This window comes from Procambarus clarkii, unplaced genomic scaffold (assembly GCF_040958095.1).
Source record: "Procambarus clarkii isolate CNS0578487 unplaced genomic scaffold, FALCON_Pclarkii_2.0 HiC_scaffold_268, whole genome shotgun sequence".
In the NCBI taxonomy this organism is placed as follows: domain Eukaryota; kingdom Metazoa; phylum Arthropoda; class Malacostraca; order Decapoda; family Cambaridae; genus Procambarus; species Procambarus clarkii.
Genome location: NW_027189301.1, coordinates 155,480 through 169,049, shown reverse-complemented (window position 1 = coordinate 169,049; position 13,570 = coordinate 155,480).

Here is a 13,570-nt window from a genome sequence, read left to right as displayed (position 1 = left end):
GGGGTTGCCCTTGAGTAACACCTTCAGGACTCACAAATACTTTGTATTTGTGCCGAACCGGGTTCAATTAGCCTGCTAAGAACCCAGAATTACGCCTCTGACAACCGAGCTCCAACCCACAGCTCACGAGCCTAAGATCCACAGCTCCACGGAGATCGCAGCTACCCAGCTGAGTCAACCCACCACCACCTCCTCCACCAGACCACTACCTCACCTAAAATGCACTGCCTTCGCCTCATCTATGCTCTTGATCCTCCCCTTGACCCTGACGGAATAGGACAGAAAATCTACATGATCACCCAGACTCCTTACACCTCCATCACCCCCATTGACAAAGGAATAAAGCTCTTTCTACCCTCTGAATCGGACCTCTATGCTTGCCTCACCCCCAAAGCCCGAACAGGACTACAGACACTTGGACTCACCCCTGCACTGACACTGGAACAGAAACATAATTGCACTGCTGTTGCCTTCAACGTAGACACCACCCTCCTCTCCACGATTACAACTTTAGACAAACAACGTACTGCCGACATCGGAAAAGCCAACAACATCATCATAGAAGATCTCTTCCACCCACCAAACACAAAGATCCTCAGAATCCGTTGCTCCTCCCCCACTGAAGCTGAATCCCTCCTCACACATGGCTTTAAAGCAGACCACATTTCCATCCCACATTATAACTTCAAGATGAGCACATACCAGTCCATTACACAATGCTTCAGGTGCTATGGATTCAACCATACCACCAGGCAATGCAAGGAAAAGGAACAAGCCTGCTCCTTATGCGCCAACAAAGGACACTTCTGGAAAGATTGCACAGAAGGAACACGATGCTGTATAAACTGTGGTGAAAACCATCCTGCCACCCACCACAATTGCAAAATCAAGGTGCAACTCATCAAGGCAATGAGGAATAAGACCCAAAACACACTACCCCAATATCATGCCCAGACAGCACGCCAGCTTTATCCCCAAAACCTCACTAACCAGCTTCACCGCCCCAACACACTTCCCCAAAATGCTCAAACAATACCCATCAACCCTCAAGGTAGAGGTGCCCTGCTCCCCACCCCCCCAGGTTTCCCACCTCTCCAAACCCACACCACCAGCGGACACCATCTCGCAAACCACCATACTCAGGCCCCCCCTCCCCCCCCTCACCCAACAACAGACGACACCCCGAGAATAGTGGCAGCTATCATAATAGCACAGATATCAGCACAAGGAGACACGAGGAAGGCAATTTCCAACATCCAACAAATCCTACTAGCAAACAACCTCCCTCCAATAGTCATCCCTCCCAGCTTGGCGTCACAACCAGTACAACCCCTAACACCTCCCCCCATCACCCCACAAGCACTTACACCACCACCACCCCTTATTACTCCCCAGACACCAAACCCAGTATCACCCCCACCCCTTATCACACTCCAGGCATCAAACCCAGTACCACTCTCACCCCTCACCACCTCCCAGACAAAAAACCCAGCACCACCCACACCCTCTTCCCCACCTTCTATCACACCCCAGGCAACAAACCCAGTACAACCCCCACCTCTCATCACCTCCCAGACAGAAAACCCAGCACCACCCCTACTCTCTTCCCCACCCCCCATCACCCCCCAGGCATCAAACCCAGTACCACCCCTACTCTCGCCCCCACCCCTCACCACCTCACAGACAACAAACCCAACACCACCCCCTCCCCCCATCACCCCCCAAACACCAAACACAGAACCATCTACACCCTCCCCTGACACCCAGGCCTCTAACTGCTTCTCACAGACCATGCTCCCCATGACAGCTACCCCTCTTCAGTCAAAAAGATCAAGTTCACCAAAACACAAAACAACTCTTCAAGTGAAAAGAACAAACTCACCTAAACAAAACAAAAAATTTCTGCATGCAAGACGAACAACCCCAATACACAAGAAAACCAACCCATCAATTAAAAAGAAATCAGATACCAAGAAACATGTAACCTCCCTCACCTTAGCCCACACGCCCAACACGTCAACTCACCTCACGCCCAACACGCTAGCCAACCTCACGCCCCTAACCCAATACCACACAGGTACAAAGCCCAAAATCCCACAAAATTTGCCCCAAAACGTGTCTTTCTCAGCCAAGAGGACTAACACCTCCCCAGACCACTCCCTCACCCCTACACCAAAACTTCCTAAATTCATACCAGACACCATGCAAAACGGACGCCATACATATCTCCTACCCAAATCTATAATTACCAAATCTGTCTACACAACGAATCAATCCACAAAGGAGAACCCCTCCGGTTCAAATGCCACAAACACTCCCCCAACAAGTCAATAAATATGAAAATCACACAATTTAACGTTAGAGCATATTACAACATCAGACACCTAATTGCTAACTTTGTGGAGAATGAAAGACCGGATGTGCTGCTACTAAACAGCACATGCGTGACGAACTCTCACAAAATTAGACATTTTGGCTTCACAACATACCAATCTCCTGATGAAGCTTACGAAGGGGTTGCTATTCTAATAAAGAACACCTATAAACATGACCTCCTCACTACCAACTGGCAACACAAACACTTCCTAGCAGTCCGCATTCACACTCAACACGGGCAGATGATCATTGGTACCACATACATTCGTCCAAACTTGGGTCTCCCCCTCCAGGACCTAAACACTCTCTTCAACCACACACACATACCAGTCTTCCTCCTAGCAGACCTAAATGCAAAACACCAAACATTCAACCATCGCCAACACAACATGCACGGTCAACAACTACACCAACTCCACCAAAACAAGCACCTCACCTTCCTTGGCCCTGACTTCCAAACAACCTACACACACAATGGAACTGGGAGACCAGATCTAATCCTCACCAACAGAGCAGGCACTCACCTACAACACTACATCACACCCGGACCCCTCACTGGCTCAGATCACATACCCATATCACTCACACTCTCCAGCAACCCCATACTCATCCCAGCCACCCCACAATATGACTATCAAAATGCAGACTGGGAAGCCTTCAAACAACACCTAACTGCCAGCACACAGCCCTACAACTTCCAAGACAAACCACACACAGACATAGATTCCCAAGTCCTCACCATCCAGAATAACATCATACAAGCAGCTGATGCTACCATTCCAAAAACAACCCACAAAACTAGATACTCCTTTTTTCCTTCGATCAGAACAAAAAGGCTACTCTCCTGCTATCACAACAGATTCACCCACAACCTTCACAGATACAATCAAGTAAACACAGACCTCACTATACTCAAAAACCACATACTCAACAGCCTTGACCAAGACCATGCTAACAACTGGGAGAAACTCATACATAAAGCTGAAATACAAAGAAAAACAACTCCACAACAATTCTGGAACTTCATAAAGAGGATCAGAGGAAACTCCTCCTCTTCTGCCTTTACATACATCACTCACAACAATCAAAACTACACCGATCCCTCAGAAGTAATAGGCATATTCAAACAACACTGGCAGGACATCTTCAATCCCCACCCCCCACAACCAACAGCAATACAAAACATAAACAGAGTAGAAACATGGATACGACACAACCCTCATGCCATCACACACTACCCTACCATTGACCTCACGACACTAGACGACTTAGAAAGTGACCTCACAGAATCAATACTACCTGAAGAAGTTAAACTCATGCTCAAGAACACCAGACGTAAAGCCCCAGGAGCCTCTGGCATTGGCCAAGCTCTCCTCAAGCAACTTCCAGACCCCCTAATCTTTGCACTCACAGACGTCTACAACGCCTCACTAGCATCAGGATATTTCCCAAGCCCATTCAAAGAAGCCACAGCAATCCTCATTCCAAAACCCCAAAAATCCCCGACAGACCCTAAGAACTACAGACCGATCAGCTTACTAGAGACATTAGGAAAAGTATACGAAAAACTCATTAATCATAAACTCAGGAATCACCTAGAACACAAAAACATATTGACAGACAAACAATTTGGCTTCAGACAACACCGCTCAACACAAGACGCACTGAACATAATAACAAACTACCTCTCCATAAATAAACACCAAAGGGCCAAGACGGCCCTCATTGCAAAGGACGTCGAAAAAGCTTTTGACACCGTATGGCACGACGGCCTGCGTTACAAACTCTGCACTCTGTTTCAACTATCTGATAACATGCAGAGGCTACTTTGCAGCTTTCTAACAAATAGAAAGATGCAGATCAAGTTCCTCAGCAAGCTGTCGGGTTATTTCAACCTAAATGCAGGTGTCCCTCAGGGCTCAGTTCTTTCACCAACCTTATACATACTCTATATAAACGACATCCCTGACCCAGTATACTGGACATCAATGACCCTTTGCTACGCTGACGACGTAACCCAACTGATCACAGACTATACGATTAACGCCCTCACACGGAAAGCACAACAAGAAATAGACAAAGTCACCCTCTGGGAACACGACTGGCGAATAAAAACAAACCCCAACAAGTCAAAAATAACATACTTTTTCTACAACAAACGACGTAACCCTGACCCAGTAAAACTCTACTCTCAATCACCAGATGCAACCCAGATCCCAAGAGTCAACAAAACCACAGTACTTGGACTCACACTAGACTTTAACCTTCGCTTTCACACACACATAACACCCAAGAAAGCTATAGCCTCAAACGCCCTATCAAAACTCTACCCACTTAAACATGCCTCCCAAGCCACCAAGCTCTACTTATACAAAACACTTATTCTCCCACTCCTAACATATGCACCGATCCCACTCACACTTGCAGCACCAACAAATAGGAAGAAACTCCAGCGTACCCAGAACAGGGCTCTGAGATGGGTGTTCGATACCCATTGGCAGGACTTCACCACCAGTGAGGCCCTGCATGAGAGGGCGAACATCCCACCTCTGAACATAACCTGGGATACTATGGGGAAGAAACAGATTGACAGAATTCTCACCTATCATGACAACTACGACACGTTCCTCAGAAACGTCCTAAGCAGACCCAGACATACGCACAACCTCTTTAACCTGATCGACGATCCACCTCCTGCTCCGTCCTTTACATAACCCCTCTCCTATAATATCACTACTCAAATCACCAAACTTCCAACTATAACCTCCTAACTCTTCTCCCCCCTCTTTAGGGGGGGACCAACTAGCTCCCGTTTTCTGGTGCCTTGGGTGGGCCGCGATGCTGATTAACAGATCAAAGACCACATCTGGTGTGAGCCTCCAGGGCACACCCAGCTGAGGACTGCTGTCTCCGTGGGTGCTCAGAAAAGACGAAATGTTGTCACAGATCCGATTCCTTGCCTTCACTGCCTAGTCTGGTCATAACGATTTCAATGCCATGCAGCTGGGTCTAGCCCTGGCACTTTACCTCATACTGAAAACCCTTCCTCTCACCCCCACTAATTCTTCCCCTATCCCCACTTCCACGCTCACCCATAAGGGTATCTTGACCTATATTTAAATGAATGAATGAATGCATTCGTCAATTCGATTCACACAACTTCAACACCATGACTGGACGCGGCAAGGGAGGCAAGGGACTCGGAAAGGGTGGCGCCAAGCGTCATCGTAAGGTGCTACGTGACAACATCCAGGGCATCACCAAGCCCGCTATTCGTCGCTTAGCTCGTCGTGGCGGCGTCAAGCGTATTTCGGGTCTCATCTACGAAGAGACCCGTGGCGTCCTGAAGGTGTTCCTCGAGAACGTCATCCGTGATGCTGTAACCTACACGGAACACGCCAAGAGGAAGACCGTCACTGCCATGGACGTGGTGTACGCTCTGAAGCGCCAGGGTCGTACCCTCTACGGATTCGGCGGATAAGAGCTTTGCTAATCCATCGATTCCACCCACCACCACCTCAAAACGGGACCTAATTAGGTCCCTATACTTTTTTACTGAAGGGCTTAATAGACGATAACATAAATTGTTTTGATATCAGCTAGCACATTGGGTCTTATGAAATCTATTTTTTATCCTCGCATGCTTAAAGGGACTCTGATTGGGGGAGCGAGGGGGGGGGGGAAGGTTTGTTACGTTATATACTAGCAGAGCAGGATCATTGGTGGGGAGGGGGAGAGAGAGAGAGAGATCTTTCCCAACTCTTCCTTTTTACATGAGTGAGCTACCCGTTTTATTCATTTTATCCTTCTCAGAGCTGTTTTGATAGTATCCAAATGATGGTAAATGAAAAGGGAGGACACGAATATCTACCCAGAATTCAGGACTGGCAATCGATATGCATGTTTGAGTGCGAATCTTTTTCTCTCTCAACTTAGGTATACGTTTATGTCGTACCTAAAAGCGAGAACCACACTATTGGGACAAGTATGCAAGGCCCAATTTTCCTAACAAGCACAGTTAATTTTGTTATTTTCGAACATTTCTTTCCAAATTGGTTTATCCAATTAACAGTATTATATTAAGATCATGAATTGCTGGGTTAGGTTAGGTTAGGTTAGGTTAGGTTAGGTTAGGTTAGGTTAGGTTAGGTTAGGTTAGGTTAGCTTAGGTTAGGTTAGGTTAGGTTAGGTTAGGTTAGCTTAGCTTGGGTTAGCTTAGGTTAGGTTAGGTTAGCTTAGCTTGGGTTAGCATAGGTTAGGTTAGGTTTGATTACATTTCTATGTTAGATTTAACTCAAATTCAAAACAATTGCAGTCATTCGGCTTGTTAGTCAACTCGCCTCTAATAGGGGCAATTTGTCTAACAAGACTATTTAGTTTTGTGTGCATATATATATATATATATATATATATATATATATATATATATATATATATATATATATATATATATATATATATATATATATATTATAGCTTCAAGACTCCGAACCAATATAGAAGCATCAAGAGGAAGTGCTTGTGTTATGGGCCAATAGGCCTTCTGCAGTTACTTCCATTCTTATGTTTTTATTCCCATTGGTTCGTGTTTTATCTTGTGTAAATGTCAATCACCTTACCCAAAACTTTGGTACCATATCACCTCACCCATGTATGTATATATATATATATATATATATATATATATATATATATATATATATATATATATATATATATATATATATATATATATATATATATATATATATATATATATATAATATACAGAGTAAATCTACCCCAAAAGTAATGATTTATTTGTCTACAAAACTAAACTCTTTTTGGAATCATATGAGGCCCCTCCACTGAGGGGGGGAGGCCTGGATGTTTATTGTCATGTGTATTCATGCTGCTTGCATGTCGTCGTTTATTTTGCCTTTGTTGTTTTCTTGACAGCTTTCTTTGCCTTGGGTGGTTTGGGAGATTTTGAAGCTCTCTTTATTTTGGGCTTTTTGTTCCCAACAACAAGCTGCTGCTGCTGCTGCTTCTTTTTCAAGGCTGTAGGTGGTTTGTTGCTTGTGGCGGCTTTCTTGGGAGTTACCACGGCCTTCTTTGCTGCTGTAGATGGTTTCTTGGTTGTGGTGGCTTTCTTGGGAGTTAGAACGGCCCTCTTCTCTGCTACGGCCAGCTTGAATGATCCACTAGCTCCACTTCCCTTGGTCTGAACAAGAATGCCGTCAGCCACTGCTTTCTTGAGAAATCTTCGGATGTAAATGGCGATCTTGGCAGCCTCGACTTTGTTGTTGGCAACAACGTACTTCTTGATTGCTTGTAGAGACGAGCCCTTACGGTCTTTGAGTGCTGCGACCGCGGCTAGAACCATTTGACTAGTTTTCGGGTGAGCAACCTGGACGCGAGGTTTCCTGGTGGTGGCCACCACAGCAGCAGCAGCCGCAGCCTTCTTGGTAGGCTTTGCTTCTACCATGATGATGATGAGATAACCAAGGTGATGAGAGACGCTCAGACAGTCACGGGGGAATGATGCTGCCGCCGAATGAATGAATGAATTAAATATAGGTCAAGATACCCTAATGGGTGAGCGTGGAAGTGGGGATAGGGGAAGAATTAGTGGGGGTGAGAGGAAGGGTTTTTAGTATGAGGTAAAGTGCCAGGGCTAGACCCAGCTGCATGGCATTGAAATCGTTATGACCAGACTAGGCAGTGAAGGCAAGGAATCGGATCTGTGACAACAATTCGTCTTTTCTGAGCACCCACGGAGACAGCAGCCCTCAGCTGGGTGTGCCCTGGAGGCTCACACCAGATGTGGTCTTTGATCTGATAATCAGCATCGTGGCCCACCCAAGGCACCAGAAAACGGGAGCTAGTTGGTCCCCCCCTAAAGAGGGAGGAGAAGAGTTAGGAGGTTATAGTTGGAAGTTTGGTGATTTGAGTAGTGATATTATAGGAGAGGGGTTATGTAAAGGACGGAGCAGGAGGTGGATCGTCGATCAGGTTAAAGAGGTTGTGCGTATGTCTGGGTCTGCTTAGGACGTTTCTGAGGAACGTGTCGTAGTTGTCATGATAGGTGAGAATTCTGTCAATCTGTTTCTTCCCCATAGTATCCCAGGTTATGTTCAGAGGTGGGATGTTCGCCCTCTCATGCAGGGCCTCACTGGTGGTGAAGTCCTGCCAATGGGTATCGAACACCCATCTCAGAGCCCTGTTCTGGGTACGCTGGAGTTTCTTCCTATTTGTTGGTGCTGCAAGTGTGAGTGGGATCGGTGCATATGTTAGGAGTGGGAGAATAAGTGTTTTGTATAAGTAGAGCTTGGTGGCTTGGGAGGCATGTTTGAGTGGGTAGAGTTTTGATAGGGCGTTTGAGGCTATAGCTTTCTTGGGTGTTATGTGTGTGTGAAAGCGAAGGTTAAAGTCTAGTGTGAGTCCAAGTACTGTGGTTTTGTTGACTCTTGGGAAAAGGAAGAATCAGAATAATACAGGAGAAGATGCCCATAGGGGCGAGTTTGGAAGTGGGGACAGAAGAAGATAAGGGGGGGTGAGAGGAAGAAGATTTGTAAGAGAAAAAGTGCCAGGGCTAAACCCAGCTGCGTGTCGTTAGGTTGCGGCTTTCGAGGCAGGGACTCAGTCGGGTGTTTTCAGTGACAACATCGGGACATCACAAACTCACAACATCACAGTGATTGGCTCAAGAGCGTCAGGGCTGAACTTTTTTACGGATTGTTTGTGCTGGTTGTTGAGAGCTGAATATGTAATGATAGTGGATGCTGGGTGTTGAGAGCTAAAGTTTAACGAAATACAGAGTTAGGAAGAGGATCATGGATGGTAGAGAAGAGGTCATGATTGTTTCGTGGTAGTCTGAGAGTGTGTAGGAGAAAATCAATGTGTTGTTCATGATGAGTGAGTAGTCTATCGATTTGTTTGTCTGATAGAGTTTTCCAGTAGGTATTTAGGGCAGGAATGTTAGTACTTTCATGGAGACTTTGATTGGTATTTAACTCTTGCCATCGGGTGTTGAGTACCCATCTTAGTGCTCTGTTCTGTATTCTTTGAAGTTTTATTTTGTTAGTGCGTGCAGATAGAGAAAGAGCTAGTAGAGCGTATGTTAGGAGAGGTCTAATAAGTGCTTTGTAAAGGTGCATTTTTGTGTCAGGTTTTGCAAATCTAAGTCTGTATAGTTTCTTCATGGCTTGAAGAGCTATTGCATGTTTCTGTGTTATGTGTGTGTGAAAGAGTAGTTGTCGATCAAATGTGAGTCCCAGGACTGTGGAGGAGGGAGATACAGAGATGTAAGTAGGATTTTGAGTGTATGAATAGAGTTTGAGAGGAATTGGGCGAATAGTTCTTTTACAGAAAAAGTAGGTGATTTTAGATTTGCTGGAGTTGGTTTTTATACGCCATTTGTACTCCCACTCAGTGACAACATCAAGTTCTGTTTGTGCTCTGTTTGTTAGTGTATCAATGGTGTTGCTGGTGACAAGGTGAGAGACATCATCAGCATAACATATGGTTAATGAAGTGTGATGAACAGGGTCAGGAATGTCGTTTATGTATAGGATGTAGAGTGTTGGGGCAAGAACAGAACCTTGGGGAACACCGGCGTGTAAGTTGAAGTAGTCAGAGTGTTGTTGGAGGAACTTAATTCGCATTGTCCTATTGTCTAAGTAGTTCGAAAGAAGTTTGGTGGTGATAAGAGGAAGATTAAAGTTGTTGCATAGTTTGAATTTTAAGCCGTCATGCCAAACAGTGTCAAAGGCCTTCTCAACGTCCTTAGTGATGAGTGCAGTCTTAAGTCTTTGGTGCTGATTGATACTGAGGTAGTTAGTCATGATGTTTAAGGCGTCGTGAGTGGACCGGTGAGGCCGAAATCCAAACTGTTTGTTAGTGAGTAAGTCATTGTGTTCAAGGTGGGTTCTAAGTCTCTGGTTGATCAGCCTTTCAAAGACTTTGCCAAGTGTCTCTAGAAGGCTGATGGGTCTATAGTTCTTTGGGTCAGTGTGGGGTTTCCCAGGTTTTGGAATAAGAACGGCTGTGGCAGACTTAAAGTTGAGTGGAAAGTATCCAGAGGCAAGGGAGGCGTTGAATAGGTTAGTGATAGCAGTAATGATAGAGGCAGGGAGTTGTCTAAGAAGGATATGTCCAATGCCAGACGCACCAGGGGCTCTACGACGAGTGCCCATGAGAGCTGTCTTGACATCAGCTAGAGTTAGGGGAGTCTGTAGTTCAGTGTTTGAATTGAGATTTTCAAGGTGAATGAGGTCGTCTGGTGTAGTTGCTTGTCTATTTTGGTGTATCCAGTCTTCGACTATTTCAATGTTGGGGCGTGCAAATGGTTCAGGAGGATGTGGGTGAAAGATTTGTTCCCAGTGGTGTTTAAAAATGTTGAGAACTGCTTCAGGATCAGTGATTTTGTTGTTATTATGTAGAAGGTATTTAAACGGTGTGTGAGTTGATCCTTGTAATCGTTTGATTCGTTTCCAGAATTCTTGAGGTGTCAGTTTTCTGTATTGTTCTGCTTGTTCTATAAGGTGTTTCCAATGTTTTGTGTGATCTTCATCTAGGCTGTTAAGGATATGGTTTTTTAATGCTGTTAGGTCCCATAGTATTTGTCCATGTCGATGTATGTTTTGTAAGAATCTAGTGTGATAGCAAGCTAAGAGGCGTTTGGAGCGAATGGAGGGGGTGAAAGTGAAATGTGGTTTGTGTGCTGTTTTAGGAATGGAGATGTTTGCTGCATGAATGATGGTGTCTTGTATGTTGAGTGCTTGTGTGTCGATGTCAGTGTGATGTTTGTCATTGTATTCATAAGTGAGATCAGTGTCATCAATGTGTTGTTTGAACATGTCCCAGTTTGCCCTATGGTATGAGAATTGAGGAGTGCTGGGGATGAGAATAGGATTTGTGGAGACTGTGAGAATTAAGGGAATATGATCAGAGCCCGTAATGGGCCCTGGTGAAATGAAGTGTTGCAAGTTGCTGCCGTGTCTGTTGGTGAATATGAGATCAGGCCGGCCAGAACCTGTATGTGTGAAACAAGTGGGGAAATCAGGGCCAAGAAAGAATAGATGTTTTTGGGTGTATATTTGGTGAAGCTGTCTGCCATGCTGATTTGTGGTATTGTGGTGGAATGTAGGGTGTTGTGCATTGAGGTCTGCAAGCAGAAAAACAGGCAAGTGAGAGTTGTTGAAGAGAGTTATGAAATCTTGCATGGGAATGTCGGTGTTAGGACGGGTGTAGGTTGTGCAGATGATGAGAGACCCCATTTGTGTATGAACTTTAATGGCTAGGAAATGTTTGTGAAGCCAATGAGTGTGTAAGAGTTCGTGTTTGTATGAAGAACGGATGAGTATTGCAACTCCTTCATGTGCTTCATCTGGTGACTGGTAAGAGGTGTAGCCATAATGTTTGATTTTATATGAGTTCGTGATATATGTGCTATTTAATAATAGCACATCAGGTCTCTCGATCTCAATAAAATCTGACACCATGTGTCTAATGTTGAAATATGCCCGCACATTAAACTGTATGATCTTTATGAATTTTTAGGTTTTGATGGGGTGCTGGTGGGGTTTTGTGCATGTAAAAGAGCATGAGGGTTGCGTGATTCAATGAGTTGGGCAGTTATTGAGGAGGGTGCATCTTGGAGGATGGTGGTAGGAATTGTAGGATATTTACAGCGGGAGGTGGGAGTAAGACAACGGGTTGCTGAACGGGCTCGGGACGAGACAAGATGAGTTACAGAAGAAATGACTGAAGTTGTTGGGGGATGGAGGGAGACAGAAGGCTTGTTGACAGGGACCGGGTGAGAGGTATCAGAGGTTGTAGTGTTAGTAGTCAGATTGGAAGTGGAGAGGACAATGTTGGGAGAAGAGGTTGAAAGTGCCTTTGACATGGATGCTTCAGTTTGGGATAGTCCAGGATGTGCTGTTTGGTCAGTGGCACCGTTTTCTGTGGCAGTCAGGAGTGGGTTGGTAGGAGATTGTGGGGGAACTGTAGTATTTTCTTCAGCTGAAGTCATGGTGTTTTGTGGAGTGAGGACTGTAGGAGAGAATGGAGCAGAGCGCAATAGTTGAGTAGGAGGAACAGAGATACTAGGAAGGCCGTTATGAGTGAGAAAGATTGGAAGATAGTCAGCAAAGTCACGGCCATCGTCCTTGGCCTTCAAGTAAGCAGCTTGTACACAGGCAGTGACTCGTTCATATGCAAGGTTCTGAAGAGGAGAATAAGGTGGAGGTGGTGGGTGAGGGAAGAGAGGTGGAGAGGACTGAGTTTGTTGTGCAGTATTATGATGATGTTGCTGGTGAGGTGAAGCATTAAGGACACTGGCATAGGACATTGAGGTGGCTGATGCTGTTTGGTGATGAGATAGGTTATGGGAGGTTGAAGAAGAGGAATGAGGGTGTGCTTGAGTGCGAGGTTGGTTATTGCGAAGAGATTTTAGGGTTTGCTTTCTCAAAGGGCAAGATTTGTCAACTGCTGAATGACCTCCTTGGCAATTGATGCATTTTAAAGTGTTGGCAGAGCACTGAGTGTAAAAATGGCCTTCTGCAGAACATTTTGAACAAATTTGTGGGCTTTTACATTTCCGGGTTTCATGACTGTATTTGTAGCATTTAAAGCATTGCAGCAAAGGAAGATAGTCAACTGGACTAATGAAATAGGGAGGAGTGCTGGTGTTGAGGATTTTAATTCCATGGTGCAAGAGTTTTTGAGCTTCTGTAGGGGAGGAACATTGGATCTTGAGGTGTTTTGTATTGGGCACTGGGTATATCTCCATTACAGTAATAGCATTCCTGTGAGAGATGTCTTGAGAGAGATTGATAGTAGTAGGTGCTGCTTGAGCCGAACCTATTTATGTGCCGGCACGGTACAGAAGCTGCAACCTGGCAACTCGTCCACCAATCACGACGGTTGGTTTTACGGCTCCGAAACCTGGATCCCATATCTTCTCTAAAATAGAAGCATTTGTTCATGTTCTTTGTAAAAGTATCATAAAGCAGGACAGATGAGACAAATATCATAAAAACTGAAGAGCAGATGAGCACACACATGTATGTATTACAAAAGAAAATCCACAAATTCATTAGAAATTGGCAGGGTAGGCTGAGGAAGTAGGTAGATGTAAAATGTCTGTAAATGGCGAAAGAACATAAACCCAAGACTGAATAAACGATGTTAAATATCCATGCCAAGGAGA